Raw genomic sequence first — 19,891 nt, 5'->3', positions numbered from 1 at the left:
TATAACTGTAATGGAATCTGAGCAAATAGCATTGTAATAAATGGGTCTTGCTGCTGATGCTGCATTTAAGAGTCCCTTCTTTATTATCTCATGTTTACTATATGTGATGAACCGAGGTGATTAATAACAATGATAATAATTACTCCTACAGCACTTTACGCTTTCAAAGGGCTTCGCGGCGGGTTCATTATGTAATCTTTACTCTCCACAGTGGCTCCTGTGCTCTGTCAGGTCAGTTTGTTTAAACATTTTCATAGAAAGGGAGACTTTGGAGGAACAGCACAGAGGCATGAAGTTTTCAAGTTCATGCAGGATGGCCCCGTGGGGCTGGGAGATCTCATGGGCAAAGCGAGGACGGGTGAGGAACGGGAAGTGAGGATGAAGTGGAGCCAGAAGAAAGGCCCAGGTGAGGCTTGGTTGCCTTGCGGGGCTGGGTCTGGACTGCTGGGCTCTGGATGGAGGACCTGAAGCGGGAGTGTTTGGCCAGCTAACCCCAAAGACAGCTTGATCCAGAATTTGGGGCTTGAGGTTCCCACCCCAAGGCCCCTCTGCTCAGGCCTGAGTGTGCCCATGGAGTTTCTGTGGAAGCCTGTGTCCGCTCAGCCGCTCCCTACCAGCTGGCCAAGGTTGATCAAGGGGAGTAGGGCTTTATAGCAGCTAATTGGGTGCTATAAGGAACAGACCCCCAAACTGTAGTGTCAGCAACTGTGCATGGCATAATCAGCTGCTCCAAATGCCCGCCTGGGGATCAGCCCGCGGTGAGCCAGCGCTGTAGGTATTTGCCAGACGAGCAGTGTGTCAATTACTCCGCGGACGGCCAGATTTATGTGCTTTTTGGCCGTGTCACGGAGCTATTAATCATGCTCGTGAACAGGCCCCATGTAAACCACAAGCGAGTGGCACATCCTTGGACCATCCCAGCAAAACACTGTCATGTTTCCCCCTATTTCTTCTGCTGAGGTCTAAGGGACTAAAAATTAGGATGGAAGCACAGAGCATGGAGCAATAATCAGTTACCATCTACCTTTCATTTCTCTTCTTTGCTCACAAATAAAGACCAAGCTATGTTTTCTGGGCCAAGGAGGCCGGATTCCTAGTCAGCCTCAGGAAATGGCATATTTCACATAAAAATGCACCCATTCCCCATTTTCTTTTAATGACAAAGTGAGGATTTCATGGCTTTCTTGTATTTTTTTTTTTTTTAACACCACGGATTAGATTGGCCATACATGTAGATTTCTTATTACTTGCTAAGCTACATATCTCAATACATCTAATGTCGTAATTAAATGTCATCAGGCTAATGTGTATGAGTGTTTTGAGCTTTATCGCTAATTGCTGTGTTAGCATGAATTAGACAGGGAAGTAATTAGAAGCCCCCATGTATCTGTGTCACGTGGTGCGGTTTCTGGGCCAGGCTATGCATGTGTGTGTGGCCGGGAGGATTCTAGAGAATCGGTTCTTCCCGCTTCCCCTCATTCAGGATCGCCTCAAAGCACTCACTGAGCTCTCCTGTCTGGGCAGAAGCCTCTGAAACAGCACCCAGAATGGAGGCCATTGTCTGCAAGTGGGGTTCCACGTTTCTTGAAATAAGCAATTTTCTGTCATCAGTCACCAGGGGAAGCTTCACTCTGAGCAGCAGAATTAAGGGAAGACAGGTTTCAGGGCTCAGAAAGCACGTTCCTCTTCAGGACAGATAAGCGGGGACTGGGGCGGGCACGGATGTGTGGTGAGAGGGTCAGGGTTCGTGCGAAGGAGGAAAGAGGAAGACACTTGTTTGCAGCTCGAGATCTCGTCTCATCTTCCGACTTTCATCAAGTCCCCGAAGGGCCTGTCCTGCGATCATGTGATGATGGAATGTCTACCTCCTCCCCTCTGCCCCCATTCTTCTTGGTTTTGCACTAAACTGGAGTCAGAGGCGAGGCCTAGGACAATCCTGCTCTGGCTTCCAGCTGCCCTGGCTCTCTGGGGGGAAGCAAGGCCAGGCCTTCGTCACCCAGGCCCTGGGTCCAGGAGAGCCCCCCCACCCCGCCTCCTCCAGCTCCAGCTCCTCCTGCAGCGCCTCTCAGCCCAGTGGCCCTCTTTTCTTGGAAGGGTGTGACTGCTTCCCCTGTGAATTTAATTCTCAGGGAGCTGAGGGAGACAACGTAACAGCCTCAGGGAAAAGCCTATCCTTAGATAACCTTTATCTGCCAGAGAGGCCCCTGCCACCTGCTTGATTCTTAGGCAATTTTAATTCCGGCTGCCCAGTGATAGGGAATGGGGGGGGGAGGGGTGACCTTCACTCAGCTGGGCTCCCCATAGGCTGTTCCCACAGCCCCGAGGTACACTGTGCACTTGGCCTGCTCCTGTTTTGTTCATCCAGATGTTTTTTAATGTGACGGATTTATGCGTCTGCCCCGCTCATGTCGGAGCAGCGTTTCATTGTGGTTTCAGCTCTTGTCCTGCAAGGACTGGCAGAGCCCACGGAGCTGTTCCCCTCCCGGGGTGGGAACAGGAGAATGAGAAAGACTCTGCCGCTGCCTGACAGCTTTGACAAGCCTTGTCAAATTCCCATTCCCAGAGGTGCCTCCTGCCCATTAGGAGGCTGATTGCTTACAGGGGAGCCTCCTGAATTCCACCAGAGACAAGATCAAGGCCTGATGCCCCGCCGGAACACCGGGCCTCCCTGGGTCTGACCAACACATTGTGACAGAATGGCTTGTCAACAAATAGGCCTGGGCGAGGAAGATAAAGACTTGTCATTTAGAAATAAATGCCATGACTTCTCTTCACAATGTGTAAGCTCTTTTTCAGCTCTTCCCCCGCCGCCGCCTCCTCTCTCGGCCCCATTTTTGCTCATACACGTCTCCCGCGGGATGCTGGTGCCCCGGTGCTCACTCCTGCTGGGGGCTTCTTGCTTCTTCCTCAATAGCTCCTTCCCTGCTTCAAAAAAAGTCTCAAGGCAGCGCGAAAGCAGGTCAGAGGCCAATCCAAAAACCTGTCGCGTGTATCTCTAAAATGGGCAGGAGGTATCTTTAATTCCTCCCTCTGAGGAGAGAGAAATCAGAATAGTAGCCACTGGCCAGAGAGGGAGATTGATAAGCACACAAGAGGACTTTTGGGGATATCGGTGTTGGTATACCTATTTGTCAGAACTTTTTTTTATCACGGCTGCACCCACAGCTTATGGAAGTTCCCGGCTCAGGGATGGAATCTGAGCTGCAGCTGTGACCTACGCCACAGTTGTGGCAACGCCAGATCCTTTAAGCCCACTGCACTGGGCCAGGGGTCGAACCTGAGTCTCTGCAGTGACCCAAGCTGCTGCATTTGGATTCTTAACCCATTGTGCCACGGCGGGAACTCCTGTCAGAACTCACGGTATCCTTAAAACCTGTGCACTTTGCTGTCAGTAAATAATACTGCCATTTAAAAAAGGCAGAAGGTAAAAAGAAAAATATTTTAGTAGTTCTACCACCCAAAGAAAATCACTATTGACATTTGGCATAGTTCCTTCCAGTATTTTTTTATGTGTGCTTATTATATTTTATGTATATACAGCATGCAGAAGTTCCCCGGGCCAGGAATCAACCTGTACCATAGCAGCAACCCAAGCAGTGACAACACGGGATCCCTAACCCGCTGCACCACGAGAGAACGTCCATGTGCTTATTTTAATAATAGAGTTGTAACCAGATTGATGTTTGCTATTTGGTCCCCTTTTCAGTTAGTGTTATATTGTAGGCATTTCCCATGTTATAATACTGATTTCAAAAAATACCACGAGTGGCTGGATGGAGGCTGGCTGGTTCACCATTTCTCGCTGGCAGCAGTGTCTAACTGAGCGATGGTCAGCTTGCCAGCTCGAGCTGCTGAATGACTGCCTTATGACCATTTCCCTGAGACAGAATAGATCAGTGAGAACAAATGTCTTTGTGTTTCTCAACATATATGTAGTTTAAACATTAATTTTAGTGCCTTAGGAAGATTCATGCACATGTATACAGAGCTAAAATGGCTAAGGTTAGTTTATTTTGCAGGGTTTTGTTGGTTTGTTTTTAGGGCTGCACCCACAGCATATGGAAGTTCCCAGGCTAGGGGTCGAATTGGAGCTGTAGCTGCCGGCCTACACCACAGCCACAGCTACAAAGGATCCAAGCTTTGTCTGCCGCCTGCACCACAGGTCATGGCAATGCTGGATCCTGAACCCACTGAGTGAGGCCAGGGATCGAACCTGAGTCCTCATGGATCCTTGTTGGATTTGTTTCCAATGCACCACAACAGGACCTCCCCCATTTCGCCATTTTAAAATGAGTATCCCATATTAGCCACAAACCCCAATTCACTTCTGATCTCTGGTTTGCTTTGTTGTCTATACCGGAGTCACAGGGACCCATATCCATCATGAAGTGAGTTATTCACCAGCGTGTGTGGGGATAGCGTGAATGCTGTCATTCTCATTTTAATGTGTGGAATGAAAAAAAAAAAAATCTATGTCAAGGCTGTTTGACGAGCATTCGGAGTCTCCACTGCCTCAGAGCTGGAGGCTTAGCTGCCAAGTGTGCAGCTTGACTCCTCTCTTCCTGAGTGTCTTACCTCTGTGCACGATCCCATTCTGGGGAAGGCTTGTGACCTTGGCTGGACCCTTTCTTGTCCACAGTTGGTTGTCTTGTCTTCTCAGCATCATGGACTCCTCACCCCACGTCACCTGAGGGGAAGATGATAGGTGACCCCAGAAAGGGAAGGAGCCCACGGACCTGTTATTCTGGATCAAACACAACTCTGAGGTTTTCTCATTTAATTGGCACAACTGCCCTTGAAGGTGGATGTTGTTTCTACTTTGCCCAAGAAGAAACTAAAGTCCAGAGGGTTAGGTAAGCTGCTCCTGTAGACATGGTTGTTCAAATAAGAGAGGTTTACGGTGGAAGTAAACGAGCAAGTCACATCTTGTTCTCATTCCCCACTGTAGCAGCTCTTCCCCAGAAAGGCCCGAGGCTTCGTGCAGAAGGAGATAAGACACTGAAGCTTCCAGAAGACCTGCCTTAGCCAGAGCCATGCCAAGCAGAGTGTGTCCGGTGGGTGTGGGTGGGTGTTTGAGAACCAAGTATGTGTGGGGCAGGCTAAGACTTAGGCCACATCAACCCCAGTCACTTCTGGTGGCACCTTATGGTCAAACTGTGTTTCCATTCAGGTGGCGGTATTTCCACGAAGGTACTTCCAGATGAAAAGAGTTGGCTCTGCGTGTTGCCAGCACTGCATGTTTTTCCTTTCAGCCACCGTTTCACCAGAAGTGGTGATTTGGGCAGGAAACTAGAAGGATGGAAGACGTTAGGAAGTGTCAGGTCCAAATCAGAGAAGGGAGGGACCCTCGGTGAGTTTAGGGGCCTTCCAGGTCTAGATTTTGGACTCCTCTTCTAGCCTCTACTTTTCTCAGAAGATGATTAAGTACCAGTGGCCTCCTAGGACAACTTAGGTTTGAGAGGAGTATTTCTAATTCCTCTATCCACTGATTTTTCTGCCTGATGTTTGCCTCCCCATCTTGAGACACGCAAACCATCCTAACCTTTCTCATTTGGAGGGACTCAATCAGAAGTGAGAAAGTTGGTAAGGGCTGCCCTTGGCTGGAGGTGACACACCCTGGGACTCTGGCCACCGTGACTCTGTCTGGTGGCCCCGGGGTCTGCAGGTATCACCGTCCTCTGTATAGGGTAGGCTTTCCACTGGCAGGAAAGTGGCTAAGGTGTCAGCAGGCACATTGCAAGTACGACCTTAGCCTTCGGGGAGAGTTCCAAGGGTAAACAGAAGTTGTCTTGTAACCTTGTCTTTGTAACCTCTTTCCATCTCCTTCTCTCTCTCTCTCACACACACACACACTCTCTCTCATAGGTTAAATAGGGAAAAAAAAATGTTTGGACTCACATCTTGGATTTAGCATCTTATCTTTATGCTGATGGGAACACCATTGATGGGGTGGTGGGGGGAGAGGGACAGAAAGAGACAGAACCAGAAAGAAGAAGACAGATGGAGGAAGAAATTGCATTTTCCTGGCAATATTCAGAACCACTCATCCATGGGTCATAAACCATTGAAAAACTTCCTTAGAATTGTCTAGCCTTAAATAATGCTCTGGGTACTATTAATACAGATCTAGTATCTAAGTTGATTATGAAAATAGGTAACAACATGAAGCAATGTATAAAGCAGGGACTCAGCTATGCCACTTATCCCGTGACCATGGGGAGCTGTCAAAGCTTTCTGTAAAATGGGGATAATGATACTAACCTTCTGAGGCTATTCTATTAACAGAGTGAAATAAGATGTGCAAAAGTATTCTGTGCGTATGTTTAACTGGATGCTTAGCTCACATGAATTCTCTGCCTGGTAGCTTTACCCTAAGATGGTTCACGCTGCAGCAGCAAGCTTCCGGGGAGTTTCTCTCGGCACGCTGGTAATTGTCATTAGTCTTTAAAATGACGCCCAGAGTAGATTCATCTCACCATGAATTTTATGGTTCAATAGAGTCTAACTTGACAATGTGAGCGGATAGGAGGTGAAGGTGTCATATTTGTAAATGCAGGTAAAATCCCTTGCTGTCATGTATGCATCTGTTCATCTAGGATGTTCCTTCCACACGTGGAAAGGGCTCTTGGTGAAAATATTGAATCTCACGCCCATCCCATAAAATAGGTAACATCATCCCCATGTTACAGATAGAGAATCTGGGGCCGGGAGATTACGGGTCCTGGGTGACTCTGCCCGTAAGGGGCAGAGCTAGGATTCCAGGTGGGTTCTTCCTGACTCCAACACCTCACCGTTATCCAGGCTTGTGGAGCCACAGTGTGAGTATAACAAAATAACACACGCGATCCCAGTGACATTGCCTGGGAGTCAGATGTCTTCCCTTCCGTGTGCTCTCTGGGAACAAAGCTTGCCTGAAACCTGAGTTACCCGAGGCACCTGTCTGATCAAAGGTAAAATGGAGCCTCAGAGCAGGAAGAAAGAGCTTAATGACATCACGCAACTCTCACCACTCTTAACATTTTGGTTCACACAAATTTTTTCTTTTCTTTTTGTCTTTTTAGAGCCACATCCACAGCACACGGAAGTGCCCAGGCTCGGGGTCACAATGGCGCTGCAGCTGCCGGCCTATACAACAGCCACAGCAATGCAGGACTCACACCTCGTCTGTGACCTGCATCACAGCTCACGGCAATGCCGGATCCCTAATCCACTGAGTGAGGCCAGGGATCAAACCCACATCCTCCTGGAGACGACGTCGGGTTTTTAACCCACTGAGCCAGAATGGGAACTCCCACACACAGTTTCCTTGTTCAAAAGTGTGTTTTGTTTTCAAGGTTATTTTGCCATTAATTAACAGGGGAATGGGACAACGTGGATGCCCGAATCTTTTCGTATAATTTTTTACTTGTTGATCCATGGCTGGTATTGGATTCCATTTCTGAAAATCTTCCTGGTGCTCTCTTATTGCATTCCTAGGGGCGAGGCAGTCCCTGGAGCACAGCTCTCTTCCCACCTCACCAGGAAGTCAGCTTCTTGGCTCACAAGAGATGTTCCTTCCTTGGCATCCGAGGACCCAGATGCTGGAACCCCTGCCTGCCCAGGAATCATTCCTCTGGATATTTCTTAGGCATTTTTTTCTTTTGTAAACCATGCAATGTTATTTTAGAACAATTCTATTTCCAACGAATTTTTTGTTTGTTTGTTTAAGATTTGGCTTTAGAAAGATAGGTTTTGGCTATTCAAAAAGGTTACTTATATAAACTGCCTCATTCATTCCTAAGCAAAGGGAATTCTATCATGAGACTGGGAACCTGAGCTCTGTCTTTCAGGGAGGGCTTTGGAACCCTAGAGACTAGAGTTTGAAACCCATTTATAGGCTGAGGCGGGCCAGGGATGTCCCTTAACCACTCTGTTGCTCCATCTTCAAAAGGCGAGGATAATACGGCCTCACCGAGGTCTTGGAAGGATTAAATGGGATGGTGTCTGCAGAGACCTCGTGGCATCCGGCCCCGGCGACTGCTCATAGGACAGTCTCTTACAATCACAGCAAGGCATTCAGACGGCAAGACCAGCCGTTCTCTCTTGCTAGGAAACATTTGGGTCTAAGTGTCTGAAGTGGTAATCATTCAAAATCTGGCTGTGCGCGTTTTAAATCTGCTCTGCGGAAAGGGCCCGGAGGAGTTAAACAGGAATATCATTTTTAGTTGTTTTGGAGTTTTTCCTCTTTAACATCAAAGTAGTCTGCAGTCCATTTTGCCAGTTGATACATATTGTTGTACTCACAGAAAGGCTGGAGGAGCTGAGCTGGCTGCCTGATTAGCTGTGACTCCTTTGCAGACTGGCTGAGAGACCAAATGGATTCTACCCCTTTAAGGTTTTAACGATAAGGGGGCGGGGGTGGGGAGACGTTCCTTCCTTTTGGAAGGAGACTCTGTGGAGGCCCCGCTAATAAATCATTTGTTCTCTCTGACTGCACTCTCGCATTCACATAGGCACAGACTCAGATGGTTTCCACTTGAAATTTCTCGTCAAGTGCAAATAGCTCCCAGCCCGAATGGCTGAGCTGCTTTCCAGCCCCTCTTTGAGAGGAGGCGCAGCTTGTGACCGGTCCCGCGGACTCACGTGTGGGTGTACAAAGCCTGTGCCGCACAGGAAACGAAGTCAAAGGCTCCCCTTTGTCCCCACCCCCTCCCCCCCGAGAGGAGAAAATCAGCCCCAGCGAGGATTTTGGAGCTGGACGGGCTGGCGCGATCCTGGAGAATCACCCCCGAAGCCTGCGCTCTCCCAGGGAACGCTTTGCCAGGCTCTGAAGAAGCTACGCAGGCTCGGGAGGAAAAGCAGCAGCGGAAAGTAACTTGGCTGGAGGGCGGGGGGGCGGGGACGGGACCCTCACCTGCCAAAATCTGCTTGGGCTCTTCGGGGTCCTTCTCGCTCCTGGCCTCGGGGGGCGGTGTGGGAGTGGGGTGATGGCGGCGGGGGGACAGTGGCCACGCCCCCTCCGGCTCCCGGGCCTGCCTCCCAGCCGGGTCCATCCCGCGCCACCGCCACCGGGGAAGCCGCTGGCCAGGTTCGCGCCCCGCCCCCGCCCCCGCCCCCACAGGTGTGTAGCTGGGCTACCCCATGATTAATGCACGTGTCTGGCGGACCTTCGCCGTAATTTGATTTGCTTGATATCCAGAGTGATTCCCCCCCTTTGCCTTCCTCCTCCCTTTCTTTTCCTGAGTTTGTGGCAGTATTTACCTTAGTTGGTGTTTTGAGTTGATGAATGACACGTGTTTCTTGGTGTTCGTTTCCGCCCAAGTTTTAATTAAATCTTGCACGAGGCTTCTGTAATTATGGATCTGGGTCTCTCTCCCTCATTTTGCGTGTCAGCCTTTCTCAGCGTTCAGAACTTTGCTGGGGTTTCCTTTCTCTCCTCCTCACCATCCAACCCCAGTGCTGATGGGCCAGCGGGAGGCCCCCTTCACTTGCAGCCATCCTTTGGATTTTATGGTCTGTGATGGTGGCAGCCACATTCTGCTCCTGACCAGTCCATTAGGCTGGAGGGGGATCCCCCTCTCAGAAAGAGGTGCTGGCCTGCTGGAGGAGGGCCGGGCTCGCCCCAGGTCATGGGACACCTGCACAATAACCCCCTCAGTAGATGCTGCCCGGCCTGCTGGAGGATTCTGCTTCTATCATGAGTGAGGCCACTGCTGTTTACTTTTTCTTCTTTCTTCTTTCTAAGAGCTGTATGGAGGAAGCAGCCTCTGTATGTTCCAGCTGAGAGAATGCCCACAAGGCCGAGACAGCAAGAGCAATGGAGTAATGGTCTAGGAAACAGCTGAAGTGAGCCAACCCGGGGTTGCTATCTGCCTGCAAAGCAGCGATAAAAGGAGCGCAAGGCCGTCTGTTTCAATTTTTGGAGGATCCACAGCTATAGGGCCCAGACGTAAGCTGAATGTGCTTCTGAGGTTGCAAAAATTGGCTGTTTCTTTGATCATATTATTCACCTGCCTAACTCACTCCTAGAAAACTGCTAAGGAAGATATTCAGAATTGGAAAAGGAGAAAAAGATCTTAAGCAGGATTGAGAGATATTTTAGTGGTTAAGAGGATGACCTAGGAGTTCCCGTCGTGGCGCAGTGGTTAATGAATCTGACTAGTGAACCATGAGGTTGCCGGTTCGATCCCCGGCCTTGCTCAGTGGGCTAAGGATCTGGTGTTGCCATGAGCTGTGGTGTAGGTTACAGACGTGCTAGGATCCCGCATTGCTGTGGCTACAGCTCCAATTCGACCCCTAGCGTGGGAACTTCCATATGCCGTGGGAGCGGTCCAAGAAATGGCAAAAAGACAAAGAAAAAAAAAGAGGATGGCCTTCATGGTTTCGACATGGACTTATGACGGTGCTGAAAGTTAGGACACAAATGCCGTGGGGTGTGGTCCTTGCCTGCCCTGACGTAGCTTCACAATCCTGTTGGGGGCAACAAAGCTAACACAGGCATTTAAAACAGTGGCAAGATGGAGTTCCTGCTGGGGCGCATCAGGATCAGCGGCCTCTTTGGAGTCCTGGGACACAGGTTCGATCCCTGGCCTGACACAGTAGGTTAAGGATCCAGTGTTGCCACAGCCTCCTGGTGTAGGTTACAATTGTGTCTCAGATCTGATCCCTGTCCCAGGAACTCTATATGCCATGGAGCTGCAAAAAATAAATGAATATGTAAATAAATGAAACAGTTCCAAGAGGCCAGGCCATGCTGTGGAGGAGAGGGTGGAGAAGACACAGGACATAGTCCCTTCCCTCCCCGGCCCTAGGGAGTGCCGGGCCCGGGCGTGTCATTGCTCTGGCCTGGAGTCCTCCTGTGTGTTAAAGGAGTCAAATGCAATAATCTCCTCAAGTTCCTTAGAGCCTTGATCTTCAGAATCTAATTACCACCACCAGTCGGTCTAGTGTATAACCCAGCAGTAAAGGGAGGGAGGTAGACAGAGAATGCTGTGAGCCCCCGGGTTCGGGAAGGGCTTGTGTCTCCATGAACTGGACGGCTGCAGGAGGAACCTCTGCAGAGCTGGGGCTCAGGCTGGACTTGGAAAAGCCGGCAGGAGACCTAGCGATAATCGCTAATCCTGTGATCGCAAGGTGTGTTTGGAGAACAGGGAGGAGGCCAAACGGTCGGAGCGGTCTGGGAGCGAGAGGAAAGCTGGAAAGTTGGGCTGGGGCCAGCTGGCGGGTGTAGAACTCTGGCCTAAGGAGCTAGAGGCTGAGCTGTGGGTAAAAGGCGGCCATGGCAGGGCTGATGGAACAGAGGGCAGGCTGCTCTAGGTGTGTTTCTGGGACAGTGTGGAAGCAGCCCAGCCCTCATTTTTGGCACAGGTCCTGGCCCCTCCTTGGTGTCAGAAGCTTCAACTTTCTGCTCTTCCCCACTTGGCGGTGCTCAGTCAACCACCGGCAGAGCACTGGGTCAGAAGACAGGGCAAAAAGACAAGGAAGTGATAGCCTGGGGACAGTGGTAATTGCATTAAATTTTTTTTTATTTTGCTAAAATATACATAGCATAACATTTAAATTGTAGCCACGTTCAGGGATACAATTTGTTGGTAGGTCCACTCACATTGTTATACCACGGTCACCACCATTCCTTTCCAGAACTTTTTTATTATCTCAAATAGAAACTCTGTACCCGTTAAACAACGACTCCCCATTCCTCCCTCCTCCCCCGCCCCTGGGAACAACATTCTACTTGCTGTTTCTATCAATTTGCCTGTTTTAGGTACTGCAGATGAGTAAATTCTTACAATGTTTGACTCATTTTGCTTAGTACAGTATTCTTGAAGTTCATCCATTTGTGCATCAGAACTTCATGCCTTTTCAAGGCTGCATCATATTCCATTGTATATTTATACCACATTTTGTTTATCCATTCATCTGTTGAGTGACACTGGGGGGGGGGGCTTCACCTTTTGTTTTTTGTTTGTTTTTTTTTCTTTTTTTGGTTGTCTACATGATTTATTAGCACTAGTTTGACAAAATCAATGAGAAAGTTAATATGCCTGGAGTTCCCATCGTGGCACAGTGGTTAATGAATTGACTAGGAACCATGAGGTTGCATGTTCGATCCCTGGCCTTGTTCAGTGGGTTAAGGATCCAGCATTACCATGAGCTGTGGTGTAGGTTGCAAACGCGCTTGGATCCTGCATTGCTATGGCTCTGGCATAGGCCAGTGGTTACAGTTCTGATTCGATCCCTAGCCTGGGAACCTCCATATGCCATGGGAGCGGCCCTAGAAAAAGCAAAAAAAAGACCCCAAAAAAAAATGCCTAATGAGAGTGGACTCAACACTCATATATATACTACAAATGCTTCTCTCATTACTACATTCTTTACAGTGGCACAAGTACCTCCAAAATGCCTCCCCAGACATTCCCCCATAAGAATTCATAAAAATACATAAAGCCATAAGGTATCAGGGGAAAAATTATTATAAATCCTCCTGGGGTGGGAAAGGCTTTTTAAAATAGGAACTAAATAAAAATGGATATATTAACTATACAAATATTTTAAACACCATAAACAAGGTAAACAAATGACAGTTGGAAAAAATTATTTGTAAGACACACACAGCCAATTTCCCTTCGCCACCCCCACCCCCGAGACTTTTCAGTCACTAACAAAATGAAAAATGTAGAATAAATACAATTTGCAATGTGTCAGAATCTACTAAAATGGTCCTAAAAATTAAAAATGAATGGAATCTATAAGCACAAAGAGAACGAAAGAACAGATAGAAAGTATGACATAAGTTGTAGAAGCTGGCAATTACCTACCCGAAGGAGAGCAAAAAAGCAAAACTGTTTGCCCTATACAACCTTAGAAAGGTTAGTTAGGGTATATGGCAAGACCAAAAAAATTTTTTGTTGTCAGTCTCTGAACGCAGACCTCTTGATCCCCTCCTTCAGCTTTACACAGCCAGTTCATGCACAACTTGAAATATTTTTGCTAGTATGGACATACACATTCAAAACACTGAGTTTTCAATTTGGAAAGTTAATTCTAAAGAATATGTTTTCAGAGTTCCCATCGTGGCTCAGTGGTTAGCAAATCCGACTAGGAACCATGAGGTTGCATGTTCGATCCCTGGCCTTGCTCAGTGGGTTAAGGACCTGGCATTGCCGTGAGCCGTGGTGTAGGTCACAGACGCGGCTCAGATCCCGCGTTGCTGTGGATGTGGCGTAGGCCAGTGGCTACAGCTCTGATGAGACCCCTAGCCTGGGAACCTCCATATGCTGCAGGAGCAGCCCTAGAAAAGGCAAAAAGACTAAAAAAAAAAAGAAAAAGTATATATATGTTTTCAAGTCTTTATAATAAATATTCAGAGTTTAGGTAACAAGGAAATATTGCGGTATGCCTTCACATGGTCGTGGAAGATTCTGTGACATACCTCCCTTCATCCTTTCCAAATTACCCCAATAGTCCAAAAACCACATTTTTTCTAGATCCCAAAATGTCACTTTCTGGATCAATCACATCACATACTCCTTTGTTCTTAGAAAATAAGAGAACTGGACTAGAAAATCTCCTGGACTAATATTTTACCATAGAAGGGTATTTCAAAGCAAAAGCTAACTTTATGAAATTTTAAAATTTGTCTTCAAAGGCCAGTCACGCCGTTATAACCACGTACATACGGCTTTTTTCTTCCTAAGTTCTCCTTAGGGAGAAAAAAAATCAAAAAACCTCCCAAATTATGAACTCCACTTTCCGTCATTCCAACAAATCCATTTTTTAAAATAAGTCCACTACAGAATTCAAACCATGCATCCATGCCTTTTATTACGTATAGGTTTTAAAAGTTATTTCTGCATTTTCTTCATACACAGGCAAAAAGTGTACTGTTTAGCATATGGGAACGTGCAAATCTGATCACTGCCTAGAGAGGGAAAATTCTGCCTACAGCACGCTTACCCAGGAGGCCAGTTCATCTGCCCGCCTCCAAGAACAGGGCGATGAACGTGATAGACAGACTGTCCCCCATCTGAACCTTCGATCACTCCTTTATCACTTGGATAACCCTTCTTCAGGCCCAGGTCAGCAGCACATTTCTTGCCGACCATCATTCAATGTCCAAGGAGGCTTTCACCATCGTCCTCTACGGCAGAATCCGAGATGTGCATTTCTTGGGTATCGCCAGAAAATGTGTTGGCGCTCGAGGGGAAATGTCATGGAAAGCAAGACACTGAGCATCCTCAGGAGCGATTTCGGCCGGCATTTCCTTGCCAATGATCTTCCCGAAGATCGTATCGCCACCAGGCCCGGCGGCCTGAGCCTTGGCGATCTCATCTGCCATTTCGGCCTCCCTCCCTCCCCTTTTGGTTATGGTGAATGATGCTGCATTTGAAATTTGGCTGAGAAAGGCGTACCTTCCAGGCACTAAAAAACCATTTTTCTACACAGAACTTTGAGCAACTGAAGGACTCACAGACGACTCGGGCGGGTGAGTTGGGTGACTTGGGGGAAGGACCTGAGGGCTGAGAGGCAGGATGGCTAGAGTGGCCTTTTTGATGGCGCCTCAAAGCTCGGAATAAGGTGATGAGCCAAGAAGGCAGGAGCCTCCTCTGTGAGGAGGCAGAGGGTCAGCCTCCGCTCTCTGCACCTGCCCCTGCGTTGCCGCTGCTTCCTCTCCTGCCCCTCAATCGAATCTGTTCTCAAAGAAGCATTATTATTATTATTATTATTATTGTTATTATTATTGGTCTTTTTGTCTTTTGGGGGCCGCACTCACAGCACATGGAGGTTCCTGGGCTAGGGGTCTAATCAGAGCTGTTCCTGCTGGCCTATGCCATAGCCACAGCAATGCCGGATCCTTAACCCACTGAGCAAGGCCAGGGATCGAACCCTCAACCTCATGATTCCTAGTCGGATTCATTTCCACTGCACCATGACAGGAACTCCAAAGAAGCATTATTTGTTGGAATAAGCACCCACTGACTTTCAACTAATTTGTTCTTTCTCTCAGGAGTATCTGCATTTAAAATCTCATCTCTCATTAGAGAATAAAATTTGATTTTGTTCATTGATAACTGTCAGATGGATTCTGGAACTTGCCACTCAGGCAGAGGTGTGGCTGTCTTTGCTGGAAACTCCCCCCGCCCCCGCCCCAGCAATGAGGTTCCTTCCTCTTGAAAGGTGTGTTTGGCCTTGAGGAGGAAGGTACTGGCCCTCACAGGAGGAATCGGAGAAGGGACTAGAACCCCGAGGGGTGAGGGAGCACCCCCTTGCGTTTGCTTCTTATTTGAGAGACCATCCAGGCCCTGTCCCTTGAGCTAGGCAGGACCTCGCCGTTGCTAAACGTTTCTGGGATGGGGGCAGTTGAGTCCCTTTCTTGGAGGACGGTCTGGAGATCTTAGCTCTGGGGGAAATTTCCCTAAACTAGTTTCACCAAGCATGACTGACCTGCTGGATGAGGGAGCAATCCGCCGTCTTCATGCACAACTGCAGGCGTTCAGAGGCCAGCTGTCCCGAGGGCTCTAAACGCCTAAACAACCTTCTGGTGACAAGACTCATCTCCGGGGTTCCCACTCTGCCTGCACACGTCCGACCTCTGAGACACAGAGGAGGCTGCCTTTATCCCAGGAGACCTCCCAAAGCCAAAGCAGCGGTCACAGGAGTGGGGGCATTTTGGGGTGTGTGCGCCAGCGTGGTGGAGCCCAAAGACCAGAACAGGTTGAGTCAGTAACACTGCGGCGTGGTGTGTTCAAGGAACCTGCAGAATCCTTTCCCTTTGGATGCTCAAAAAAGAGGACAAAGGTGGCAGTACGCTTATCAAAAATGCAGTCAGTGGCATTTAGTGGGTGCCTCCTGTGAACTGGGTGCTGGGGATAAGCAGAGAAAAGAAGGTCTGTTTTCTGTGCACAAAGTCAAGGTGAGAAAGACAAGCACGTAATCAATTCCAACACAGTGCGGAAGATTGTATTTCTCCCAAATGGCCACAGTGATTATCCTAAAATATGGTGTATTAACAGAAAACTTGAGGCATGGTAAAGCCAACAGCTCAGACAACGTTCATGCCTGAAGAGACAGTTTGTTACACTCTCAGATTCCAAGAGGAGGGGCAGGCCATGCCACCAGGGGCCACACGGGGAAACACCAGAACCATCAGAGGGAGGGAGAGAGGGTGCCTAAGAGTCTTTATTGTGGTTTCTGTGGGGAGGAACCATGAGGCAGGAAAAGCAGGCTTAGGACTGGCTTGATTTGACTAATTTTATCCAGCCTGGGGCGTGGGGACTGTCCCTAGTCTGGTACCAAGCCTTGGGGTGATTAGGTCAGGTACACAGTGGCCTGGACCATGAGAGCTGATAGGGAAGATGGTTGGGGCATGGGCTCTGGACTGGCTGATTTGTGTTTGCGGTGAGTTGCTTACTATCTTGAGGAATTGGTTAATCCTGGGAGGGCAGTCTCTCTAAGGTCAGCAAAACCCCAGATGTCAAAGCATCAGAATACAGAAAATAAAAGCCACGGCTAATGCAGTGTTTTTTGTTTTTGTTTTTTTTCTGGCCATGCCCGTGGCACACAGAAGTTCCTGGGCCAGCTGAATCCCCTGCACAGCAGCGACCTGAGTCACAGCAGTGACAATGCCATATCCTTAACTGCTCGGCCACCAGGGAACTCCTTAATATGGTATTCTTTCTGGTGCCACATGCTTTTCCAGAACCTGCCATTGCCCCATCAAGAAGGGGAGTCTAGGGAGTTCCCGTCATGGTGCAGTAGTTAAGAATCCAACTAGAAACCATGAGGTGGCGGGTTCGATCCCTGGCCTTGCTCAGTGGGTTGAGGATCCGGCGTTGCTGTGAGCTAAGGTGTAGGTTGCAGACGCGGCTCGGATCCCGCGTTGCTGTGGCTGTGGTGTAGGCCAGTGGCTACAGCTCCGATCAGACCCCTAGCCTGGGAACCTCCATATGCTGAGGGAGCGGGCCTAGAAAAGGCAAAAAGAGAAAAAGACAAAAAGAAAAAAAGAAAAAAAAGAAAGAAAAAAGAAGGGGAGTCTATTTCCTCTGACCTTGAGCTTGGAGGGCCTTTGTGACAACCTCAATGAAGAGACCGGAGGAAGGAGCACAGTGTGGCTTCCAAGGTGAGGCCATTAAAGGTGCTTGGTTCCCACTTGGCTCTTTTCCTGCTGGGACACTGGCCCTTGGAACTCAGCCCCCAGGTTGTGAGGAAGCCTGAGGCCTCTGTGGAGGCTACCTGTCTGTTCTGACGGAGAAGTCAGCTAAGGTCCTAGTTGTCAGCCTGCATCCAGAACAGAGCGTGTGAGTGCCCATGGCTTAAGGTCCAGTCCCCAGCCTCCCAACCACCCAGGCTGATGCCAACTAGAGCAGAGAAAAGCTGTTCTCGCCAGGCCTGCCCAAGTGCAGATTCACGAGCAAGATTAATGGTGTCATTATTTTCAGCCACTGGTCTTGGGTGGTTTGTTGCACAGCAGTAAGTGACCAGGACACAGGATGAGAAAATGACGCCAGAGGGCGGGGCACAGGGTGTTTTGTGTGCGTGTGGAGGGTGGGGTAGGGTGGAGACAGGGTTCAGGATGGAGACAGGTCAGAAAAGGCAGCCAGAGACAATAATACTGACCAGATCTCAGAGGTGACCGTACACCCAGGCTCTTTTAAGCACTTTAGGTTCATTTGAGCTGTTTCCATTGCCAACACTTTTCTTTTTTTGCTTTTTAGGGCTGTATCCGTGGCATATGGAGGTTCCCAGGCTAGGGGTTGAATCAGAGCTACAGCTGCCAGCCTACGCCATAGCCACAGCCACTCGAGATCCTTAACCCCCTGAGCGAGGCCAGGGATCAAACCCACAACCTCATGGTTCCTAGTTGGATTCATTTCCGCTGCTCCACGATGGGAACTCCTCCACTCCCAACATTTCTGACACCAAATGTATGTTTTTTTGCTCACACCAACCACTCCTCCTACTCCTCTCCCGACGCTGGCATTGAAAGCGCATGCCCCCGAAAACGGAGTTGCTCCGCCAAGTTTGTGATTAACCTCTCTCTCCAAAACTACACTCCCTTTCTTGTCCCGCCCCTGTTCCCCTCCAAATTGAGGAGCATCCAGGAAAAGGGGAGATTTCCTGTGAACAGAAGCCCTTCTGTGTCCCAACCCCCCAACACACACCCCCTGCCGCCTTCCTTTCCCCCCCCCACCCCCGTGTGTAGAAAAAGGCTTTTAGTCTCTCAGGCCTTTTCTGAGTTGCAAAGAGCAGGCTCAAGTAGTTACTAATTAGGGAAGTGAGGGATGCAGAAACACAGAAAAATCGGTCGTTGATAAGCAGGGCCCTGGTTCCTCCTCCGGGGATGTACTTAGCAGTCGGAGTGGTTCTGCAGGATCCATCCTGCCCCCACCCCCACCCCAGATAGAGTGGGTTGACTGCGGGCTGAGATGCCAGGCTTCTCTTAGGACCTTCCCAAGGCTTTCAGAGCTCAGAGGGAAGAGAGAGGATGTGGCCAGAGGGTGACAATGTGTGGGAGGGGTGCAGGTGCTGGCCACCCTGACCTGTGATCTATGACCTATGACCCTAGGCCAGTCTCCCCTCCCCCTTCTCAGTCACTGCCACCAGAGCCACCCTCTGTTCACCAGCTTCCTTCCCAGCTTCACCACCTTCCTCTCTCCTCCCACCCTCTGGCCCATCGACTCTGAAAACAATCGCAAAGGACTGTTGTGTTTGTTTTTTTTACATTCTTTTCTTTTTTTTTTTTTGTCTTTTTTTAGGGATGCACCCACGGCATATGCATATGAAGGTTCCCAGACTAGGAGTGCAATCAGAGCTGTAGCCGCCGGCCTACACCACAGCCACAGCAATGCAGGATACGAGCCACACCTGTGACCTACACCACAGCTCGTGGCAACGCCAGATCCTTAACCCATTGAGCATGGCCAGGGATCGAACCTGCATCCTCATGGATGCTAGTCGAGTTCGTTAACTGCTGCTCCATGTGGGGAACTCCTGTGTTTGGGGTTTCACAGAACATGGAGTGAAGTATGGAGCACACCTCTGCTCCTTGTCTCATTTTCTTCCCGTCACCAAAGCAAAGTGCTAAGAAGAGGAAGTCATTTTACAGTTGCTGCTGCTGAATTTAGATTGGAAAAATGATTTGCTGGAGCCAAGTGGCGATCAGATAAATCCCATGAATTTGTTGCTTAAAAGAAAATATGTCTGTTAGAGGCGAGGGGGCGGCCGCCTGGTGGGGGTCGGGGTGGGGCCCAGGGCCTTCGGCCTCCTTTGGAAGGAGCTGTGTCCACGCCTGTCTCCCGGCCTCAGAGGCGGGCTGGGAAAGATGAAGGCCATTCAGCCCTTCAGCATCCTTAAGACGCTTTCCTTTGGCCCGATCTTACTCAGCCCTCACGATGAGATGGGTAAGGTAGCCGGGGGCTTACACGCCGTCCAGTTTATCAGTAACGAGAACGAGGCAGGAGTGTGGCCCCGCACGGCAGACCAGGACAGGGTCCATCTCTAACCTCTTTGGGAGCCCGACATGCATCAATGTGTTCTCACTGGTTTTCGGGTGAGATTCTCACTTTGAAGAGAGGTGGGGAGAGAGCCTTGTCATTTATTTTGTGCTCCTTTGTGCCAGGTTCAGGGAGGGGTGGCTTCTGTTGGTTATCTCATGGAACCCAAGACCTGAGAACACTGGAACCCAAAACAAACGTGAACAGCTTTCTGCAGGGCGGGCTTTTAATAAAGTGGTAAACAGTTGATCACAGTTGCTTCTGATGACCTGGGCTTCTCTAGCGCCACATCTTTCTCCTCCTGCCCAGCTGTCTCCTGCCTGATCCCCGCAGGAAGAAGCTCCAGGGCTGCTGCTGCTCAGGACATCAGGGCTGGGCCCTGCGACTGTAGCCTGTGTCTTCAGACCTCTCAGCCCCTG

General features: G+C 49.3%; 1 long non-coding RNA gene and 1 pseudogene across 1 annotated transcript; both read right to left on the bottom strand.

Annotated features, from left to right (window-relative positions):
- Positions 1-3,643: 3,643 nt before the first annotated feature.
- Positions 3,644-9,017, bottom strand: LOC125136514 (uncharacterized). The gene is made up of 3 exons (XR_007137218.1): positions 8,894-9,017; positions 4,576-5,289; positions 3,644-3,878 (listed from the first exon to the last, which is right to left on the bottom strand). It is a non-coding gene; the product is annotated as an uncharacterized LOC125136514 (long non-coding RNA).
- Positions 9,018-13,931: 4,914 nt separating this feature from the next.
- On the bottom strand, positions 13,932-14,322 carry LOC125135486 (adenosine 5'-monophosphoramidase HINT1-like; annotated as a pseudogene).
- Between the last annotated feature and the right edge of the window lie 5,569 nt (positions 14,323-19,891).

This window comes from Phacochoerus africanus, chromosome 9, assembly GCF_016906955.1.
Source record: "Phacochoerus africanus isolate WHEZ1 chromosome 9, ROS_Pafr_v1, whole genome shotgun sequence".
In the NCBI taxonomy this organism is placed as follows: Eukaryota; Metazoa; Chordata; class Mammalia; order Artiodactyla; family Suidae; genus Phacochoerus; species Phacochoerus africanus.
The sequence above is the reverse complement of the archived record's forward strand: the minus strand, read 5'-3'. Positions and strand labels throughout refer to the sequence as shown.